The sequence below is a fragment of the Nerophis ophidion genome, linkage group LG20 (genome assembly GCF_033978795.1).
Source record: "Nerophis ophidion isolate RoL-2023_Sa linkage group LG20, RoL_Noph_v1.0, whole genome shotgun sequence".
NCBI lineage: Eukaryota > Metazoa > Chordata > Actinopteri > Syngnathiformes > Syngnathidae > Nerophis > Nerophis ophidion.
Window position 1 is genome coordinate 23,836,222 of NC_084630.1, and position 24,991 is coordinate 23,861,212.

The following is a 24,991-nucleotide window of genomic DNA, read 5'->3' on the forward strand; positions in this document are numbered from 1 at the left end:
TCCGCCAGACCCCCATTGAATGTACCAGAGTGTCTCCACATTTGACCGGCGATGCTAAGACAGACATGGCACGGAGCTGTATGGATAACCTGCAGATGCATTTGCAACGATTAAGTCAACAAAATCACAAAGGTGAGTTTTGTTGATGTTGTTGACTTATGTGCTAATCAGACATATTTGGTCACGGCATGACTGCCAGCTAATCGATGCTAACATGCTACGCTAATCGATGCTAACATGCTATTTACGCTAGCTGTATGTACATTTGAAACTAGATACCCACATTTAATGCGAAACAAACACTTACCAATCGACGGATTTAAGTTGCTCCAGTGTCACAAGATGCGAAAGTCCTGATCGTTTGGTCTGCACATTTTACCGGCGATGCTAATAAGGCAGCCATGCTATGGGCCACTCATTAGGTACACCCATGCTATGGCCGAATAGCGTCAATAGCTATTCGCTCAATAGCTTCAATTTCTTCTTCAATTTCGTTTTCGCTATCTGCCTCCATATTCTGACCATCTGTTTCAATACATGCGTAATCTGGTAAATCGCTTAAGCCGCTGAAATCAGAGTCTGAATCCGAGCTAATGTCGCTATATCTTGCTGTGGTAACCGCCATGTTGTTTGTATTGGCAGCCCTGTATGACGTCACAGGGAAATGGACAGTCGCATCGCAAATAGCGAAAATCAAAAACTTTAAAGCTTTTTTTAGGGCTATTCCGGGAGGTGTAACATTTTGAAAAAAACTTTGAAAAATAAAACAAGCCACTGGGAACTGTTTTTTATTGTTTTTAACCCTTTTGAAATTGTGATAATTTTCCCCTTTAAAAGATAAGGTGGTTGCAAAACCAAGGAGGTGTAAAAAATGAACTTCCTTATACCACAAAAAGCCATGGAATGAATCAGATTTGCATTTTTGCAACACAGAGAAGATGAATCACCGATGTACAAAAGAGGGCGGGAACCAATAATGCACTGTAGAAAATGAGCGTAAAAACTACGGCAAGAAATTGTTAAATAGCAACAGTAAAATCAAAAATACCAAGTCACGGTAGTAAATGCTGTGGGTTCCTGCAAAGCAGGAAACAGTAAATAACCTAAATGACTTTAGTTATAATACAAACCCCGTTTCCATCTGAGTTGGGAAGTTGAGTTAGATGTAAATATAAACGGAATACAATGATTTGCAAATCCTTTTCAACCCATATTCAGTTGAATATGCTACAAAGACAATATATTTGATGTTCAAACTGATAAAACCTTTTTTTTTGCAAATAATCATTAACTTTAGAATTTGATGCCAGCAACACGTGACAAAGAAGTTGGGAAAGGAGGCAATAAATACTGATAAAGTTGAGGAATGCTCATCAAACACTTATTTGGAACATCCCACAGGTGTGCAGGCTAATTGGGAACAGGTGGGTGCCATGATTGGGTATAAAAACAGCTTCTCAAAAAATGCTCTGTCTTTCACAAGAAAGGATGGGGCGAAGTACACCCCTTTGTCCACAACTGCGTGAGCAAATAGTCAAACAGTTTAAGAACAACGTTTCTCAAAGTACAATTGCAAGAAATTTAGGGATTTCAACATCTACGCTCCATAATATCATCAAAAGGTTCAGAGAATCTGGAGAAATCACCCCACGTAAGCGGCATGGCCGGAAACCAACATTGACTGACCATGACCTTCCATCCCTCAGACGGCACTGTATTAAAAACCGACATCAATCTCTAAAGGATATCACCACATGGGCTCAGGAACACTTCAGAAAACCACCGTCACTAAATACAGTTGGTCGCTACATCTGTAAGTGCAAGTTAAAGCTCTACTATGCAAAGCAAAAGCCATTTATCAACAACATCCAGAAACGCCGCCGGCTTCTCTGGGCCCGAGATCATCTAAGATGGACTGATGCAAAGTGGAAAAGTGTTCTGTGGTCTTACAAGTCCACATTTCAAATCATTTTTGGAAATATTCGACATCGTGTCATCGAACCATCCAGACTGTTACCGACGCAAAGTTGAAAAGCCAGCATCTGTGATGGTATGGGGGTGCATTAGTGCCCAAAGCATGGGTAACTTACACATCTGTGAAGGCATCATTAATGCTGAAAGGTACATACAGCTTTTGGAACAACATATGCTGCTTTTTCATGGACGCCCCTGCTTATTTCAGCAAGACAATGCGAAGTCACATTCAGCACGTGTTACTACAGCATGGCTTCGTAAAAAAAAAAGAGTGCGGGTACTTTCCTGGCCCGCCTCTCATGGAAAATGTGTGGCGCATTATGAAGCGTAAAATACGACAGCGGAGACCCCGGACTGTTGAACGACTGAAGCTCTACATAAAACAAGAATGGGAAAGAATTCCACTTTCAAAGCTTCAACAATTAGTTTCCTCAGTTCCCAAACGTTTATTGAGTGTTGTTAAAAGAAAAGGTGATGTAACACAGTGGTGAACATGCCCTTTCCCAACTACTTTGGCACGTGTTGCAGCCATGAAATTCTAAGTTAACAATTATTTACAAAAAAAAAAAAGTTTATGAATTTGAACATCAGATATCTTGTCTTTGTAGCATATTTAACTGAATATGGGTTGAAAAGGATTTGCAAATCATTGTATTCCGTTTATATTTACATCTAACACAATTTCCCAACTCATATGGAAACGGGGATTGTATGTAGAAAACACATGACTTAACTGTGAAATTGTACAAAGCATTTGCAAATACTGTAATGTCACAAACATGCAAATACTGTACAGTATTATTGTTTAGAGGTTTGTGTTAATGTATTAGCCTAATTAACTTTTGGCGTAACAACATCTTGTATTTTTGTGGCAAGTGGTTTCAGACATGGAGGGGTTGAATCTATCTGCATGGAAATGAACCAACTGTGTTTAGTGTGTTGGAACCGGATGCAAACAGCTAATAAACAGATAGCATGTAAGGATCGTTTCTAATAGCTCGCTTGCATGTTGTGAGTCGCCCAGTGAAAGGTTGTACAAATACCCTCAAGCTCAAATCCTCACGTATCGCTCACCTTTCTGGGTAACACAGAATGATTGATTGAAACTTTTATTAGTAGATTGCACAGTACGGTACAAATTCCGTACAATTGACCACTAAACCTCGGATTCAGGAGGAACAGTGTGGTTTTCGTCCTGGTCGTGGAACTGTGGACCAGCTCTATACTCTCCGCAGGGTTCTTGAGGGTGCATGGGAGTTTGCCCAACCAGTCTACATGTGCTTTGTGGACTTGGAGAAGGCATTCGACCGTGTCCCTCGGGAAGTCCTGTGGGGAGTGCTCAGAGAGTATGGGGTATCGGAATGTCTTATTGTGGCGGTCCGCTCCCTGTACAATCAGTGCCAGAGCTTGGTCCGCATTGCCGGCAGTAAGTCGAACACATTTCCAGTGAGGGTTGGACTCCGCCAAGGCTGTCCTTTGTCACCGATTCTGTTCATAACTTTTATGGACAGAATTTCTAGGTGCAGTCAAGGCGTTGAGGGGTTCCGGTTTGGTAACCGCAGGATTAGGTCTCTGCTTTTTGCAGATGATGTGGTCCTGATGGCTTCATCTGACCGGGATCTTCAGCTCTCGCTGGATCGGTTCGCAGCCGAGTGTGAAGCGACCGGAATGAGAATCAGCACCTCCAAGTCCGAATCCATGGTTCTCGCCCGGAAAAGGGTGGAATGCCATCTCCGGGCTGGGGAGGAGACCCTGCCCCAAGTGGAGGAGTTCAAGTACCTAGGAGTCTTGTTCACGAGTGAGGGAAGAGTGGATCGTGAGATCGACAGGCGGATCGGTGCGGCGTCTTCAGTAATGCGGACGCTGTACCGATCCGTTGTGGTGAAGAAGGAGCTGAGCCGGAAGGCAAAGCTCTCAATTTACCGGTCGATCTACGTTCCCATCCTCACCTATGGTCATGAGCTTTGGGTCATGACCGAAAGGATAAGATCACGGGTACAAGTGGCCGAAATGAGTTTCCTCCGCCGTGTGGCGGAGCTCTCCCTTAGAGATAGGGTGAGAAGCTCTGCCATCCGGGAGGAACTCAAAGTAAAGCCGCTGCTCCTTCACATCGAGAGGAGCCAGATGAGGTGGTTCGGGCATCTGGTCAGGATGCCACCCGAACGCCTCCCTACGGAGGTGTTTAGGGCACGTCCAACCGGTAGGAGGCCACGGGGAAGACCCAGGACACGAGCTGGACGAAGTGGCTGGGGAGAGGGAAGTCCGGGTTTCCCTGCTTAGGCTGTTGCCCCCGCGACCCGACCTCGGATAAGCGAAGATGATGGATGGATGGATGGATGGTAACACCCCAATAAGTTTTTCAACTTGTTTAAGTCGGGGTCCACCTTCATCAATTCAGACATTTGGCGAATACTAGTATTGGTGACAGGTCAGCGCGGTGAAGAGCGTTTATGCCTCACACTGAGAAGGTCCTGAGTTCAATTCTTGGTCTAAGGCATGGGTGTCAAACTCTGGCCCGCGGGCCAAATTTGGCCCGCCGTGTAATTTCACTTGGCCCTTGAGGCAATATGAAATTAACATTAGAGCTGGCCCGCCGCTGTAACACCGCATTCACCACCAACACTCTTACTTGCCAACCCTCTCGAGTTTCCCGGGAGACTCCCGAAGTTCAGTGCCCCTCCCGAATTTCATCCCGGACAACAATATTTGGAGTGGGCTTTAAAGGCACTGCCTTTGGCGTTCTCTACAACCTGTATCCACGTCCGCTTTTCCTCTATACAAACATCGTGCCGGCCCAGTCACATAAAATGTGTGACTTACACACACACACACACAAGTGAATGGAAGGCATACTTGGTCAACAGCCATACAGGTCACACTGAGGGTGGCCGTATAAATAACTTTAACACTGTTACAAATATGCGCCACACTGTGAACCCACACCAAACAAGAATGACACATTTTGGGAGAACATCCGGACCGTAACACAACATAAACACAACAGAACAAATACCCAGAACGCCTTGCAACACTAACTCTTCCAGGACTCTACAATATACACCCCCCGCTATCACCAAACCCCGTCCACCTCAACCCCACCGTCGAAAAGAGGCATTCAATTTTTATTTTCATTTTATTTGATATGCCATATATATTTTTTTATTATTATTATTATTTGAAACTCATTTTTGCATGTCACTATAAAGTTATATAAGCCGTGCTTGTTCAATATTCAATGCAAAACTTTTTTGGGTCCCTATTAAAAGGTTAATTTGTTCAACCTCGGCCCGCGGCTTTGTTCGGTTTTAAATTTTGGCCCACTCTGTATTTGAGTTTGACACCCCTGGTCTAAGGGTCTTTGTGTGTGTAGTTTGCATGTTCTCCCCATGACTGCGTGGGTTCTCTCCGGGTACTCTGGCTTCCTCCCACCTCCAGAGGCATGCACCTGGGGATAGGCCCCTCCCACCTCCAGAGACATGCACCTGGGGATAGGCCCCTCCCACCTCCAGAGACAGGTTGATTGGCAACACAAAAATTGGCCCTAATTACTTTTACAGTGAATTCCTGCTGTCAGTATTGTAGCCTAAGATGTGCAAAGTTTCTTTAAAGCGTGTCTGACAGACCTCTCTCAAATTGAGTTGTAAATCCTCCTAAGGTAGTGATTTGCAACTTCATGTCTGATTGTTGTCCAAGTCCTCATTGTGCTTCCACTGAGTCCTTGCTGCACTATCCTTTTTCATACGTTTGTTTTCTGCATTATACTTTTGAAGGAAGGTGTGCCACAGAAACTCCTGACTATTGGTAGGTTTGTTCATGGTCTACAACAGGGGTAGGGAACCTATGGCTCTAGAGCCAGATGTGGCTCTTTTGATGACTACATCTGGCTCTCAGATAAATCTTAGCTGACATTGCTTAACACGATAAGTAATTAATAATTACGCTGGTAATCACAGTGTTAAAAATAACGTTAAAATTATAAAACATTCTCATGCATTTTAATCCAACCATCCGTTTTCTATCGCACCTGTCCAAGATGTCGCATTAATGGTAAGAAGTATAAAATGTATTATTGGTTAAATTTAAAATAACAATGTTATTAAAAAGAATAAGAGACTTATTATACTCTAAAAATGTTGGTCTTGTCAAGACCTGGACTGCGGTGTGGTTTGTTTTCCCGTGGTGCAAAGCGATTGGAACGGACATGGCGTAAAGGTAATGACATCTTTAATCTTAACTCAAAAATATTACAAAAATGAAGGGTGTAAACAAATGGCGCTCTCAGAAGAGGTTAAAAACTTGGCTATGAAAACTAAAACTCGCACAATGGGAGAACTATGAACATAAAATAAAACTTACAAACTATGGCATGAAAAACTTACTTGGACCGAGAAAGAGCATGGATCATCGGCATGGATAACATAGGTGTGTAGGAGGTGATAGAGGGTGAGTAGAAGGTGATGTCGCCAGGCTGACTGCCTGGCAACTGCAGGCTTAAATGGTGACGTGGTGATTGACAACAGGTACATGAGTTCAAGTGAATCAGGTGTGTGAGTCGTGAAAACAGGTGAACTGATTGGTAGTCATGGAAACAAAAACAAACAAGGGCGCGCAAAAACAGGAACTAATGGAGTCAAAAACAAAACAGAACATAACTAAACAGAACATGATCACAAAGAAATGACAGGTCTTACTTAAAAATGCACGCATTTAGTTGTATTTAGTGTTTGAAAAACATTATACGGCTCTCACGGAAATACATTTTGAAATATTTGGCTTTCATGGCTCTCTCAACCAAAAAGGTTCCCGACCCCTGGTCTACAAGCTCTGCTCCACAATCAGGAATCAAAGGTTCTTCTCGAAGCGGCGAGACTGTCGGTAACCGAGCGCTCACAGCAGCGTGAGTAACTCAGTCTTGACATGGCTAATAAATTAGTAATAGCATTGACTTGACAAAGGCAGGCCTGGGTTCTAGCTGCTCAAAGGAACATAAGCGATTCCTCCTGAGATTGTCGATTGATGACTGTTCATCACTGTTGTGTCTGCTTTCACATTAAACAATTGATAACTTAGTTGAGTTACCAGCTGCATCTAACCACTATTTTAATAGTCGACTAGTCTGTGAATATTTATTTGGATTTGTTGACAAGTCAAAGGATTATTTGCTTCCAGTCAGCTTTACATGTTTGAGTTTGACGTTGCATTGATTTTTAAAACCTAATAAAGTCAATTGTAAGAAATGACTGAGAAACAAATCCATCCATCTATTTTCTACCGCTTGTACCTCTCGGGATGGCTGGAGCCTGAGAAATAAATGCTTTTAAACAAATGATATAACCACATTGACAAATAAATGAACCAACTTTAGGTGCAGGATGTCCAGTAAACATGCAATTAAATATTTGTATCCAGTACAGTTAGGCTTTATAAGCTTCTCAATTATTCTATACAATTGTTATAAGTACACCTTAACATTGTTTTTTTAGCATGTAACAGAAAATATTCAAAGTGTATTTGCCTGAAATAAAAAAAAATCTTACACCTATTTTTTGAACTATTGATACAAAAACATTAAATTACATAAACTCAATAACTAATAATGAATTCAAATTGATCAGCAACATTAAGCACGGTAAATTAAACACTTTAGCCTACAAAATAAAAATGAATAAAATAATTTGTACTGCTTTTTATAATTATAAAAAGGAGAAAGTCTGACTTCAATGAGCACGTATTGTACTGCATGATACTGATAAAGCATCTTCCCGTCCCACTATTTGAGAAAGACACGCCTAAAATAATGAAAGTGTAAACATGAACATTCCTGGTGGTCTATCAATTAAAACTGTATTAAGTGATTTGTCTACAAACACAAATCTTTGTCAATGAATTGTTGATAATGTCGACTAAACTAATTAGTCAAAATAGAATAGAATAGAAAGTACTTTATTGATCCCTGGGGGATAATTCAGCACCACAGTTCACTCACAATAAACAATAAGCATTTAGGTATTTTACATGTGAATAATATAAATACAGTCTATTATACAGCATTATTCACATGTGAATAACATAAATGCAGTCTATTATAAAGCATTTTTCACATGTGAATACTATAAATGCAGTCTATTATAAAGCATTATTCACATGTGAATAATATAAATAGTCTAATATACTGCATTATTCACATGTGAATAATGTAAATACAGTCTATTATACAGCATTATTCACATGTGAATACTATAAATAGTCTATTATACAGCATTATTCACATGTGAATAACATAAATGCAGTCTATTATACAGCATTATTCACATGTGAATATTATAAATGCAGTCTATTATACAGCATTATTCACATGTGAATACTATAAATGCAGTCTATTATACAGCATTTTTCACATGTGAATAATATAAATAGTCTATTATACTGCATTATTCACATGTGAATAACATAAATACAGTCTATTATACAGCATTATTCAGATGTGAATACTATAAATACAGTCTATTATACAGCATTATTCACATGTGAATACTCTAAATACAGTCTATTATACAGCATTATTCACATGTGAATAACAAATACAATCTATTATACAGCATTATTAACATGTGAATAACATAAATACAGTCTATTATACAGCATTATTCACATGTGAATACTATAAATACAGTCTATTATACAGCATTATTCACATGTGATTAACATAAATACAGTCTATTAAACTGCATTATTCACACGTGAATACTATAAATACAGTCTATTATACAGCATTACTCACATGTGAATTACATAAATACAGTCTATTATACAGCATTATACACATGTGAATACTATAAATACAGTCTATTAAACAGCAATATTCACATGTGAATACTATAAATACAGTCTATTATACAGCAATATTCACATGTGAATACTATAAATACAGTCTATTATAAAGCATTATTCACATCTGAATAATATAAATACAGTCTATTATACAGCATTATTCACAGGTGAATAATATAAATACAGTCTTTTATACAGCATTATTCACATGTGAATACCATAAATACAGTCTATTATACAGCAGTATTCACATGTAAATACTATAAATACAGTGTATTATTCTGTTAAAATGTCGCTTTTGATTGCTGTTTCTACGCATTTTCATTTCAAGTGTTTTTAAATTTGACCCAAGTCACCAATAAATGCTGGCCGGACAAAGACGGACATCCGACCTGAAGAAAATGGACAGTGCCGATGTACTGAATCTCATTAGCTGATACATTTTCATTCATAGCCTTTTGCTTAGCAGACTTCAACTCATCCATTTTAGCAGAAACCTTTTGGGCCAGCTGCCATGGCCCATAATAATGGTGATGCTGAATCATTTTATTGACAAAATAGGATCAATAGTGTTGAGACAAAGCTGTAGAAACGTCTAAAGGGACAATATGTATGGAAGTGGATCTGGCCCACAAAGATTCTCCCACGTATCATTTTCATCCCAATGAATCCCTGCAAAGAAGGGTTGCAGCAGAGATGTGATTCAGCTGGGTGGAGTGCATTACTTGACAACAAAGAAAGGCTAGGAAGACAGTTAAGTTTCCCAGGGTGCAAAACCTGTCTGATCAGTGGCGTTTCATGTCAGACAGCAACATCACCCAGGCCTCCTCCCACCTCAGTTACCTGGGCGATCCTATGTGGGTCACAGTCACACCTGAATGTTGCCACACCACTTAAGGACACGGCTTGTCTTTAACAGTCTTAATCATTACACTCTAAACTTAATGGCACTCGTTTGCATGACAGGAATTCCAATTATGCTTGTGATTACCTCTGCTTTTTCTGCCTTAAGGTTGGGAATTGCTGCACTAAAAATATTTATGTGCCTGATGCTCTACAGAGATGAGAGGAAACTCAATTCCCACAATTAAGCAAACAACCCCATAATAATGCATTCAGCAGCCTTTGGAATTAACTTTGAACTTAAAGTGGAACTGCACTTTCATTGGAAGTTTATATACTGTACACACTGTAATATATATGTCATGTAGGAACATTCATAATAACATGTAATATATACATGATGTAAGTATACATGTCATGTAGTAACATTCATAATAACATGTAATATACACATGATGTAAGTATATATGTAGTATCTAGTAACATTCATAATAACATGTAATATATACATGATGTAAGTATACATGTCATGTAGTAACATTCATAATAACATGTAATATATACATGATGTAAGTATATATGTCATGTAGTAACATTCCTAATAACATGTTATATATACATGATGTAAGTATATATGTCATGTAGTAACATTCATAATAATATGTAATATACACATGATGTGAGTATATATATATATATCATGTAGTAACATTCATAACATGTAATATATACATGATGTAAGTACATATGTAGTATCTAGTAACATTCATAATAACATGTAAAATATATACATGATGTAAGTATATGTCATGTAGTAACATTCACAATAACATGTAATATATACATGATGTAAGTATATATGTCATGTAGTAACATTCACAACAACATGTAATATATACATGATGTAAGTATATATGTCATGCAGTAACATTCACAACAACATGTAATATATACATGATGTAAGTATATATGTAGTGTAGTAACATTCACAATAACATGTAATATATACATGATGTAAGTATATATGTCATGTAGTAACATTCACAATAACATGTAATATACACATGATGTAAGTATATATGTCATGTAGTAACATTCATAATAACATGTAATATACACATGATGTAAGTATATATGTAGTATCTAGTAACATTCATAATAACATGTAATATATACATGATGTAAGTATACATGTCATGTAGTAACATTCATAATAACATGTAATATATACATGATGTAAGTATATATGTCATGTAGTAACATTCCTAATAACATGTTATATATACATGATGTAAGTATATATGTCATGTAGTAACATTCATAATAATATGTAATATACACATGATGTGAGTATATATATATATATCATGTAGTAACATTCATAACATGTAATATATACATGATGTAAGTACATATGTAGTATCTAGTAACATTCATAATAACATGTAAAATATATACATGATGTAAGTATATGTCATGTAGTAACATTCACAATAACATGTAATATATACATGATGTAAGTATATATGTCATGTAGTAACATTCACAACAACATGTAATATATACATGATGTAAGTATATATGTCATGCAGTAACATTCACAACAACATGTAATATATACATGATGTAAGTATATATGTAGTGTAGTAACATTCACAATAACATGTAATATATACATGATGTAAGTATATATGTCATGTAGTAACATTCACAATAACATGTAATATATACATGATGTAAGTATATATGTCATGTAGTAACATTCACAACAACATGTAATATACACATGATGTAAGTATATATGTCATGTAGTAACATTCACAACAACATGTAATATATACATGATGTAAGTATATATGTCATGTAGTAACATTCACAACAACATGTAATATATACATGATGTAAGTATATATGTCATGTAGTAACATTCATAATAATATGTAATATATACATGATGTAAGTATATATGTCATGTAGTAACATTCATAATAACATGTAATATATACATGATGTAAGTATATATGTCATGTAGTAACATTCATAATAACATGTAATATATACATGATCTAAGTATATATGTAGTATCTAGTAACATTCATAATAACATGTAATATATACATGATGTAAGTATATGTGTCATGTAGTAACATTCATAACAACATGTAATATATACATGATTTAAATATATACATACTGTTTGAATATAAAAAAGCTTTTTGTGAAAATTTGTTGAAATTTCACAGGAAAAAAGTCACAATTTCACAGGAAAAACTTAGGATTTTGGCAGTATTAAAATAGAGGTCGTAATTTTACTCAACGCAAGTCAAAGTTGTAGAAGAAAAACTGAACATGTGTGCAATATTATGGTATACGTTGGAATTTCTCTCAATAACAGTCGCAATTTTACAATAAACGGATAACATTTTGCCGATTTTATGAAAATAATCGTAATTCTACTTGACAAGAGCCACAATTTTATAAGAAAACTTAAACATTTTTGTAATATTATAATAATAGTCACAATGTCACTCAAACATTTTCACTATTTTACAAGAAAATATAATTGGCAATGTTGTGAAAAAAGTTAGAATTTTATATGACAAAAATGTCACCATTTTGCATTAAAAAGTAATAATTGTATGAGAAAATATTGCAGTATTACAGAAATAGAAAGCATATGAAAAAATGTACCCAATTGTATTAAAAGTCGACACATTGTGAGAAAAAGAATGCTTTTAGTTATTATGTTTATCTTTTTATTTGTTGTAATTTATATATATATATATATATATATATATATATATTTCTTTTTTATATATAATTATTTTTGGCCAAAAGGGGCCCATTTAATTTGTTGTTACACACACTTGTTATTACATATGTTGGCCAAAGAAGGAGCATTTCCAATTTTTACACACTTGTTATTTCATATGTTGACCAGAGGTGAAGCGCTTTTAAAACCGACATCCAGTCAATTTTTTAAAAATCCCTCCTTTTTAGGTAGATGTCACCAGCAGGGGTGCAAATGAGACATTGTCAATTAGATGCAATGTTATTGGGACCAGAGACCCACTTGGGGAGGAGACCCTGCCCCAAGTGGAGGAGTTCAAGTACCTGGGAGTCTTGTTCACGAGTGGGGGAAGAGTGGATCGTGAGATGGACAGGCGGATCGGTGCGGCGTCTTCAGTATTGCGGACGTTGTACCGATCCGTTGTGGTGAAGAAGGAGCTGAGCTGGAAGGCAAAGCTCTCAATTTACCGGTCGATCTACGTTCCTATCCTCACCTATGGTCATGAGCTTTGGGTCATGACCAAAAGGATAAGAACACGGGTACAAGCGGCCGAAATGAGTTTCCTCCGCCGTGTGGCGGGGCTCTCCCTTAGAGATAGGGTGAGAAGCTCTGCCATCCGGGAGGAACTCAAAGTAAAGCCGCTGCTCCTCCACATCGAGAGGAGCCAGATGAGGTGGTTCGGGCATCTGGTCAGGATGCCACCCGAACGCCTCCCGAGGGAGGTGTTTAGGACACGTCCAACCGGTAGGAGGCCACGGGGAAGACCCAGGACACGTTGGGAGGACTATGTCTCCCGGCTGGCCTGGGAACGCCTCGGGATCCCCCGGGAAGAGCTGGACGAGGTGGCTGGGGAGAGGGAAGTCTGGGCTTCCCTGCTTGGGCTGCTGCCCCCGCGACCCGACCTCGGATAAGCGGAAGAAGATGGATGGATGGATGGACGTGGCTGGGGAGAGGGAATTCTGGGCTTCCCTGCCTATGCTGCTGCCCCCGCGACCCAACCTCGGATAAGGGGAAGAAAATGGATGGATGGATGGAATTATTGGGACCATGATTCATGTCATTACTTGTTCACATCTCCTCATAAGATACTTTTTCCATATTCATGTGTGTCAAGAAGGCTAGAAATACAAACACACACACACACACACACACACACACACACACACACACACACACACACACACACACACACACACACACACACACAGAAAAGATGGAAGGGCTTCTAGTGTGAAGGAATGTGCGCAGACAGGAAACAAAAATAATGTTATAATTAAAGGGTGCTTAGAAACTTTGAAGGGGGCAGAAGCCAGCCTAGAATAGACTAGAATTATCGGAACCGAGATAGCAATTGAAATATGTTTTCCATTTAAACAGGCGTGAAAAGTTGAGTATAAAGACAGAACAACACCAATGCAATGGAAACATCTTTAAAGGCCTACTGAAAGCCACTACTACCGACCACGCAGTCTGATAGTTTATATATCAATGATGAAATATTAACATTGCAACAAATGCCAATATGGCCGGTTTAGTTAATTAAATTGCAAATTTAAATTTTGCGCTAAGTATCCTGTTGGACACGTATGATGACGCGTGACGTCTCGGATTGTAGCGGACATTGTGTTGCAGCCCTGATCCCAGCCATAAGTAGTCAGCTTTAATCGCATAATTACACAGTATTCTGGACATCTGTGTTACTGAATCTTTTGCAAATTGTTCAATTAATAATGGAGACGTCAAAGAAGAAAGATGTAGGTGGGAAGCAGTGTATTGCGGCCGCCTTTAGCAACACAAACACAGCCGGTGTTTCCTTGTTTACATTCCCGAAGGTGAAGCTTTACTATGGAACAGAGCGGTCAAGCGAACATGGTTCTCTACCACATGTCAACCGGTGAGAAAATTGTGGTAATAAGTCGGCTCTTTCCCGTAGACATGAGCGGAGCTTGCGTCGTTCCTCGTGCACCTGTCAAAGAGGCCGCTGCGGACTCTCTTGCCTCCTCCGACCGGCCGCCCCCGAACGTGGGATGCTTCCACCGTGGAGGAGAGGGAAAAAAAGCTCAGCCTGGTCCCAACGTCTGCCTTCGCTTCGCCTCGTCGAGAAACGTGACTTCCCTCAGAGACACTGCCGTTCACCACACCCCTCCGACTTTCAGGTACGACTATATAATCTCACTAAAACACTAGTAACACAATAAGCAGATAAGGGATTTTCCAGAATTACCCTAGTAAATGTGTCTTAAAAACATCTGAATCGCTCCCACTGCCCTGTCTTTTTTTTGTAGTCCTTCACTTTCACTTTCCTCATCCACGAATCTTTCATCCTCGCTCAATTTAATGGGGAAATCGTAACTTTCTCGGTCTGAATCGCTCTCGCTGCTGGTGGCCATGATTGTAAACAATATGAGGATGTGAGGAGCTCCACAACCCGTGACGTCACGCGCACATCGTCTGCTACTTCCGGTACAGGCAAGGCTTTTTTATCAGCGACCAAAAGTTGCAAACTTTATCGTTGATGTTCTCTACTAAATCCTTTCAGCAAAAATATGGCAATATCGCGAAATGATCAAGTATGACACATAGAATGGACCTGCTATCCCCGTTTAAATATGAAAATCTCATTTCAGTAGGCCTTTAAAGGCCTACTGAAAGCCACTACTACCGACCACGCAGTCTGATAGTTTATACATCAATGATGAAATATTAACATTGCAACAAATGCCAATATGGCCTTTTTAGTTTACTAAATTGCAATTTTTATTTTTCCGCGAAGTGTCCTGTTGAAAATGTCGCGGAACAATATGCTTGTGACGTTATTGGTTGGAGCGGACATTTCAGCATTTCATAATTACACAGTATTCTGGACATCTGTGTTGCTGGATATTTTGCAATTTGTTCAATTAATAATGGAGACTACAAAGAATAATGCTGTTGGTGGAAAGCGGTGGATTGCAGCTGCCTTTAGCAACCGAAACACAGCCGGTGTTTCTTTGTTTGTTGTGAAGCTTTAACACAGAGCGGTCAAGCCAACATGTTTCTCCACGTCAACCAGCAAGTTTTTGGACGGGAAAATTGTGATATTAAGTCGGCTCTTACCGGAGACTTCAGTGGATTATGCGACCTCCTGCAGCTGTCAAAGAGGCAGCTGTGATCGGGGCTCCTCCATTGGCTTCTCTCAGTGAAGACTTTCAGGTATGACTTTATAATCTCACTAAAATACTATTAACACAATAAGCAGACAAGGGATCTTCCAGAATTATCCTAGTCAATGTGTCTAATAACATCTGAATTGTTTCCACATCCGTCTACTTTTTTTTTTTTTTTAAGTGCTTCACTACAACTTTCCTCATCCACGAATCTTTCATCCTCGCTCAAATTAATGGGGAAATCGTTGCTTCCGAATTGCTCTCGCTGCTTGAGGCCATGATTGTAAACAAAGGTCAGATGTGAGGAGCTCCACAACCCGTGACGTCACGCGCACATCGTCTGCTACTTCCGGTACAGGCAAGGCTTTTTTATCAGCTACCAAAAGTTGCCAACTTTATCGTCGATGTTCTCTACTAAATCCTTTCAGCAAAAATATGGCAATATCGCGAAATGATCAAGTATGACACATAGAATGGACCTGCTATCCCCGTTTAAATAAGAACATCTCATTTCAGTAGGCCTTTAAGAGACAAAAAGGTCATGTAAATGTGGTAAAGGTGAAGTGTTGAGGCAGGGGTCCTCTCACCGGCCCCCAGGTGCTGCCGGCGGCCGCTGCGCTCCCGAACGCTGCGAGACCACTTCCGCGCCTCCTCCAGGTTGCCTCGCGGGTCCTGGAGCGCCGACACCCGGAAGCATTGCTCCACTCTTTGCCGCGACAGGACGGAGCTCGTCCAGCGGCGCTTGAGCGGGTAAAAGTAGATCTCCAAGTACGCCGCCCGGTCCGAGGCGTCGTCTTCCCGATAAGCCCGGCTGCCCACGCAGTCCCCCAGGCTGAGGAGCACTCTCTGCCGGCCGAGCCGCTGGACGATGAGCTCCGTGTCCGTCAGGCTCACCGCACACCTGACTTTCCGGTTACCTGTGGTTGTGAATTCCCCGTACAGCGTGTCCAACCCCTCCTCTCTCCCCGGGTCCATCCTGACCCGGCGCGGCGGTCCAGGAGTCGGCAGCGGGCTCGCCGTCACATCGCTGCCCGCGAGAGAGGCGAGAACCGCGCGGAGACACTTGCTGCCGATCGGACTGGTGTCAAGTTGATTGGAGGGACATGCTACTATATCCGATTATTTTACAAAATAAGAGTCCGTTAAACCACTGTATTCATATTTGTGTTCCAAGTAATTATTGCTAAATTTTGAAATGAGCATTTTACAAATGAACTGGCTCTAGAAAATAATAAGTTATTTCTTAAAGCAACTTAAATACAGACTGTGCTTTTATTGTAAGGGCTTACCGACACATTTGTAGGCTGAGTTATGGATGTTTTCGCGAGCTTGACACGTAAACATCAATTCTAACTTTTAGACGTACTTGCGAGAAAATGTGTGCTGTGCTTTACCTCTAGTGGCAGTGAACAGGATAGATTTACAACACAAACCTACTTTGGGTCAATTCAGTATTATTAAATAAAAAAATTGGGCTGTAAAATGATTACTTTTTAAAACTGAATGAATACAATTTTGAGGTTTGGATTAATAATGATTAATCACAGGTGATCACTTGCTTGCATAATTAATATTATCTTAAGAAACAACCTCAATACGCAACGTTTTTAAATATTTCACTTGAATGGATATCATTTATTTGCACAAAACTTGGCAACATTTTTTTCAGACTGTATTTTGGAGTGAAACTTGCCAGCGAGCACCAGTTGCAGGATCTGATCAGATCACCATGAATTGATTAACGTGGACCCCGACTTAAACAAGTTGAAAAACTTATTCGGGTGTTACCATTTAGTACGGAATGTGTACTGGACTGTGCAATCTACTAATAAAAGTATCAATCAATCAATCAATCAATCAATCAATCAATCAATCAATCAATCAATCAATCAATAACTGATCGTGCGGCAGCTAAGTTAAAAGAGATTGTACGGGCAAAATAAATGTCATGATCAATCTACATAGTTAATATGATAATTTGTTGGGATTAACCACACAAGTTAACATATACAAATTCATGCTGTCAAACTGATTTTTTTTGAGTCTGCTTAATGACACTTTTGAATGATGATTAATAATGATTACTCACAGTAAATGACTCGCTTGCATCATTTATTTGAATTTAAAGTAGATCCCAATGTTTTGACACAGATGCAATTTTACTGTCAGAATGTCATAGAAGGACATTTAAAACATTGTTTTTACTTGAATGCGCGTCAGTTTAATCTAAATACATATTTGGGATGTATTTTTAGTGCAGTCGGGGTCTCCTCTCTCATGTCTGCACTGACCTGATCACTGACCTATAACGACCAGCACCGCATTTAGGTAACTATCCTCGGTGAAGGTAAAGGAGCATGTGTGGTAAAAATAAAACGGTTGACTAATGCAATATTTTATGTAAAATGAGTGCATTAGTCAACCCAGGGGTCGGGAACCTTTTTGGCTGAGAGAGCCAAGAAGCCAAGTATTTTAAAAGGTATTTCCGTAAGAGCCATATAATATTTTTTTTTACACTGAACACAACTAATCACGTACATTTTTAAGTAAAACCAACATTTGTAGAGTATAATATGTCTGTTATTCTCTGTAATAACATTATTATTCGGAAGCTAACTGTGGAGGGGGTGTGCCAGGACCGGCCTCGAAATCAGCAACAGGTGCGTAGATGGCCCACCTGGGCCTTGTTATCTAATCACCTGTCGCTATGTTATAAGCAGCAGCCAGGAGGAGAGACGGGGTTGGGGCTGGAGCCAGAGTGCAAGCGAGAACGAAAGAGAAAAAGAAAATTGCTGGAAACCAACTGAGAGACTTTTTGAAAAATAAAACAATATTGTAACCCTGAAACTGGCTCTCATGTCGGTGCTTGGTGGTCCGAAGAAACCCCAGGAGGGCAAGCCCCACACTAATCAATAATAAATAAATAACTTTTTACCATTAACGCAACTTCTTGAACAGGTGCGGTAGAAAACGGATGGATGGATTAAAATGCACGAGGTTGTTTTATATTTTGAACGTTACTTTTAACACTGTGATTACAAGCGGAATTATTCATTACTTATCATGTCAAGCAGTGTCAGCTCTGATTTATCTGAGAGCCAGATGCAGTCATCAAAAGAGCCACATCTGGCTCTAGAGCCATAGGTTCCCTACCCCTGAGTTAACCCATTAAATATAAATAATGTAAGATAGTATTTATACAATAAAGGTTCATTTTTAACCATCATTTATAATTATTTGTATTTTCTCAGAGAAATTGTGCGGACTGGTGTGTGTCTCAGAATCGCTTTATTGATGAAGTCTGACTAAAAAGTTGCTGAAACCAGTTTCATCGGTAGCTTGTGAGTTCATACCAAAGACTATAAAAATGGGAGCCATTACCTCCCTGCTTGGCACTCAGCATCCAGGCTTGGAATCCGGGGTTAGGTACTACGAACTATGGGAGACCGGGCTTTCTGCTTCGCTGCTCCCAGTCTGTGGAACGCTCTCCCTGACCACCTGAGCGCACCTCAGACTATGGATACTTAAAAAAAAAGGCTTAAAACCCCATATTTAAAAAACAAAAACAAACTTTTTATAGATATGCATGCTGGTTCTAGCTATTGGGCTGTTTTTGGACTGGACTTTCACAATATCATGTTAGACCCGCTCAACTTCCATTGCTTTCGGTCTCCCTTGGGGTTGGGGTTGGGGGGGGGGGGGGGGGGGGGGTGTTTCATAGTCATCATAGTCACTGTCACCGACGTCCCACCGGGGTGAGTTTTTCCTTGCCCTTATGTGGGCTCTGTACCGAGGATGTCGTTGTGGTTTGTGCAGCCCTTTGAGACACTTGTGATTTAGGGCTATGTAAATAAACATTGATTAATTGATTTCTAGTTTTATATTTTATTTATTTTCTCTAATCTTTTTATTATTATTATCACATTTTTTTTGTACACTGGGGCACTTTGAGGTTGTTTGTTCAACGTAAAGTGCTTATTTTTTTTTTTACAAATAAAATCTATTATTTTAGTAGAAGCATTTAAGTCTCACCTTAAAACTCATCTGTATACTCTAGCCTTTAAATAGACCTCCTTTTTAGACCAGTGGATCTGCCGCTTCCTTTCTTTTTTCTCCTATGTCCCCCCCTCCCTTGTGGAGGGGGTCCGGTCCGATGACCATGGATGAAGTACTGGCTGTCCAGAGTCGAGACCCAGGATGGACCGCTCGTCGGGACCCAGGATGGACCGCTCGCCTGTGTATCGGTTGGGGACATCTCTACATTGCTGATCCGCCTCCGCTTGGGATGGTTTCCTCTGGACGGGACTCTCACTGCTGTCTTGGATCCGCTTTGAACTGAACACTCGCGGCTGTGTTGGAGCCACTATGGATTGAACTTTCACAGTATCATGTTAGACCCGCTCGACATCCATTGCTTTCGGTCCCCTAGAGGGGTGGGGTGAGGGGGGGGGGGGGGGGGGGTTGCCCACATCTGAAGTCCTCTCCAAGGTTCTCATAGTCCGCATTGTCACTGGCGTCCCACTGGATGTGAATTCCCCCTGCCCACTGGGTGTGAGTTTTCCTTGCCCTTTTGTGGGTTCTTCTGAGGATGTTGTAGTCGTAATGGTTTGTACAGTCCTTTGAGACAATTTGTGATTTCAGGCTATATAAATAAACATTGATTGATTGATATTATTATTATTATTATTATTAAGTCACCAAAAATTATTCTCTTTCTATGCCACATCAATGTTGAATGCACTCCCAACAGGTATAAAAGTAATTGCATCTCTATATTCCTTCAAAACCGCTCTAAAACAACAGCTCCAGGCAACTTCAACACTTTACTAATACCATCCTCCATTCACATCCCATCTTCCCGGATTATAAACAACCTAATGTAAATAATCAAATGTACTTCTAATGTATATATTTGTTCTTAGGCTATCTGAACTCACAATGTTCTCTGCTGGCTGTACATATCCTACTAAGTCACACTTACACTCTTTCAATGTCCACATTTCTCTGTTGATGCAATTGTTGATGACTGAAGTACTGATATCAACCAAAGCTCCTCATCCCACCCCCCGGATTGTAAATAATGTAAATAATTCAATGTATATACTATGATGATTAACCTGTGTGATGACTGTATTATGCTGATGGTATATATTTGTACCATGAATTGATTAACGTGGACCCCGACTTAAACAAGTTGAAAACTTATTGGGGTGTTACCATTTAGTGGTCAATTGTACGGAATATGTACTGTACTGTGCAATCTACTGATAGAAGTATCAATCAATCAATCAAAAATTCCTGGGCACGGCGACCGCTGCTGCTCACTGCTCCCCTCACCTCCCAGGGGGTGATTAAGGGTGATGGCTCAAATGCACCTAGTGTGTGTGTGTGTGTGTGTGTGTGCGTGTGTGTGTGTGTGTGTGTGTGTGTGTGTGTGTGACTGTCATGGGAACTTTAACTTTAAAGAGGAACATTATCACCAGACCTTTGTAAGCGTCAATATATACCTTGATGGTGCAGAAAAAAGACCATCTATTTTTTAAACCGATTTTCGAACTCTAAATGGGTGAATTTTGGCGAATTAAACGCCTTTCTGTTTATCGCGCTGGAGGAGATGACGTCAGAATGTGACGTCGCCGAGGTAACACACCCGCCATTTTCATTTTCAACACATTACAAACACCGGGTCTCAGCTCTGTTATTTTCCGTTTTTTTGAATATTTTTTGGAACCTTGGAGACATCATGCCTCGACGGTGTGTTGTCGGAGGGTGTAACAACACTAACAGGGAGGGATTCAAGTTGCACCACTGGCCCGAAGATGCGAAAGTGTCTGCCGCCAGACCCCCATTGAATGTACCAGAGTGTCTCCACATTTGACCGGCGATGCTAAGGCAGACATGGCACAGAGATGTATGGATAACCTGCAAATGCATTCAAACGATAGTCAACTAAATCACAAAGGTGAGTTTTGTTGATGTTGACTGCCAGCTAATCGATGCTAACATGCTACGCTAATCGATGCTAACATGCTATTTACCGGCGGTGCTAAAGCAGACATGGTACAGAGATGTATGGATAACCTGCAGATGCATTTGCAACTATATTACGTTTCCTTCCACCTACATTTAATGCGAAAAAAAAACACCAATCGACGGATTTAAGTTGCTCCAGTGTCAAAAGATGCGAAAGTCCTGATCGTTTGGTCCGCACATTTTACCGGCGATGCTAACGCAGCTATTCGGCCATGCTATGGCTATGAATAGCGTCAATAGCTATTCGCTCAATAGCTTCAGTTTCTTCTTCAATATTTTCATACTCCAACCATCTGTTTCAATACATGCGTAATCTGTTGAATCGCTTAAGTCGCTGAAATCCGAGTTTGAATCCGAGCTAATGTCGCTATATCTTGCTGTGGTATTCCCATTGTTTGTTTACATTGGCAGCACTGTGTGACGTCACAGGGAAATGGATAGTGTCTTCGCAGAGAGCCGAAAATAAGGCACTTTAAAGCTTTATTTAGGGATATTCCGAGACCGGTAAACTTTGGAAAAAACTTCAAAAAATACAACAAGCCACTGGGAACTGATTTTTATTGTTTTTAACCCTTTTGAAATTGTGATAATGTTCCCCTTTAAACATGCAAGTGACTGAAGCAGTTACTTGTTGCCACCACCAGATGGCAGTGTTACACAACACTGATACGAGGCGTGCTTACTTTGCCTCAAACTACTTTTGAGAGAAACAAAAAATGGATCTTTACCTCAGCTTGTACTTGTATTCGTATTAGTTGTGGAACATTGTCGCTGCTTTGTGCATATTGAAACTATCTGCTGGGACATGTCCACTTCCATCCTACATCATGAGCATGTGTGTGCAAATCATCCGTCAAATTTTTTTATGTCTTGAGTATTTATTCATAGTGAGTTGCTTAGTTCTAGTACGTGAACTATACCACATGACTTATGGCTTCGTTAGCCAAAGATTTCACTGTCCACCCCCTTTGAGCACAATCCAGCATCAGCCAGTCAAGTGGAAGTCATGGCGTGTTGTGATGCTGCAGGCGTCCTCCAGCGAGCAAAGGAGAAGAGGGATGAGTAGGAGGCCACACAAGAATGTATGCAGATGGGAATTAGCAGTCCTGGAGGCCGAGGGCTAGCAGAACATCTTCACCTTCATTCCTCCCGAAGCCATCGAGGCTCGACGTGAACATGAACACATGATTATGTCATTTGCAGCGTGTGAATGTGGGATCATTACACACACTGTACGGGCTCCACCACAAAAGAGGCTTGCCGATTGCCCCGAAAAGCCATTGATCGGAACGGCGCAGCAGAGGAGCCGTGAATGGAGACAGGTCTATTTTCTCTTCCGCGCTCTTGCAGCTGGGAGCTCTCGAGGAGGCGTTGAAGGGGGAGAGGGCTGGCCTGGCGTGCGGCGACATGGCTCACATCCACGCTCACTCACACTTTTGAACTTAGCAGACAATCAATCAAGAGAGGACAAGTGTTGCCAGGGCGACGGCTCAGATGTCAAAAGTGCGCGTGCGACGCAGAAAGTAGGAGGGGGAGATGTCGATATCCCCATGCTCAAACAAGTTGGCACATTTGCCATCTGGGTGGCTTGCAGGTTTGCGTTGGCCTCCTTCATGTGCTCCCCTCTGCCCTTCATTCTGCTCTGTTTCTTCCATTGTCACACTTGGTTACATAACCTCAGCGCATCAACACTCGCATCAAGACTGGAGAGGAAGTGAGCAGATGCTTAAGATGAAAACCTTGTCAAGGGTGCTTAGCTCCTCCCAAATGTTCTTCCTCCAACCTGACGAGGGTCTGTGCAACGACCATGCTCACAAAATGTTTGCGGAACTTGTTACATCAGGCTGTGAGGTGCAAGAGATGGGTGGGATGGGCAGAGCCCTGGAATGCTATGGCATATTGGAGAACATCTCGGAGAATGTTTCCACTCTGCAAGGTGAGATTATGATCAATTTGAGAGCCAGAATGGACAATTGACCAAATACAACGCTTACGACAGTTTGACTCCCTCTGCAATGGCCTTGGTTGAGCCGGGCTGGAAATACCCCAGCAAGACCAATGCAGCGATAGACCCCCTTAACACTGCTCTGCCCCTCCTCAAAGACATGTTGACTCTGTTCTGTGAATGCTGATTGGAGTGACCGCCAGGCTTGTAGATAATACACGTATCTAATGATTACTGCACAGATATGCACTCAAACCCAGACCCCAAATCCACGCCTTTGCCGCTCAACTCCTGGTGTAATGATGGCTTACAGAGTAGAACCCGCCGTTGCATGTCTTAAGTTGTTTGTGTGCTGTAATGTGTTCATATGTAACATGTGTTCATATGTAACATGTGTTCATATGTCCTTTTTGTTGGCCTGGAGATGTTTTTCCTGGTCTCAAAGTGGGGCTGGTTTGGCAGCTGCTTTTTTCTCCTGCGCCAAACAACCCATTTGTAGAAAACCTCCTGACTTCCACGAAGTCCTGCAAAGAGGCTCCAATCAGATCTTACTTTAGATTTGAATAAAGGTGCAGATCTGGCTTGTGGCTCATGTTTTTTGGTTTTTCCTGACAGGGTTGTTAGGCGAAAACCACAAAACACTGGGGAGGAATGAAAAAAGAAGAGCTCGATCCCTTTTGGAGCTGGATCAAGGAAAGTCTCTTAGATCAAGGTCAGTGCCTTGGATCAAGGTCAGTCTTTTGGATCAATGTCAGTCTTTTGGATCAAGGTCAGTCTCTTGGATCAAAGTCAGTCTCTTGGATCAATGTCAGTCTTTTGGATCAAGGTCAGTCCCTTGGATCAAGGTCAGTCCCTTGGATCAATATCAGTCTCTTGGATCAAGGTCAGTCCCTTGGATCAAGGTTAGTCTCTTGTATCAAGGTCAGTCCCTTCGATCAAGGTCAGTCCCTTCAATCAAGGTCAGTCTCTTGGATTAAGGTCAGTCCCTTTGATCAAGGTCAGTCTCTTGGATTAAGGTCAGTCTCTTGGATCAAGCTCAGTCTCTTGGATCAAGGTCAGTCATTTGGACCAAGGTCAGTCCCTTGGGTCAAGGTCAGTCTCTTGGATCAAGTTCAGTCCCTAGGATCAATATCAGTCTCTTGGATCAAGGTCAGTCTCTTGGATCAAGGTCAGTCCCTTGGATCAAGTTCAGTCTCTTGGATCAAGGTCAGTGCCTTGGATCAAGGTCAGTCTTTTGGATCAAGGTCAGTCTCTTGGATTAAGGTCAGTCTATTGGATCAATCTCAGTCTATTGGATCATGGTCAGTCTTTTGGATCAAGGTCAGTCTATTGGATTAAGGTCAGTCCCTTGGATCAAGGTCAGTGCATTGGATCAAGGTCAGTCCCTTGGATCAATATCAGTCTTTTGGATCAATATCAGTCTTTTGG

General features: G+C 40.7%; 1 pseudogene; it reads right to left on the bottom strand.

The window, feature by feature from the left end:
• Positions 1-16,687, bottom strand: part of LOC133538892 (sphingosine kinase 2-like) — a 71,445-nt pseudogene extending 54,758 nt beyond the window's left edge.
• Positions 16,688-24,991: the final 8,304 nt, after the last annotated feature.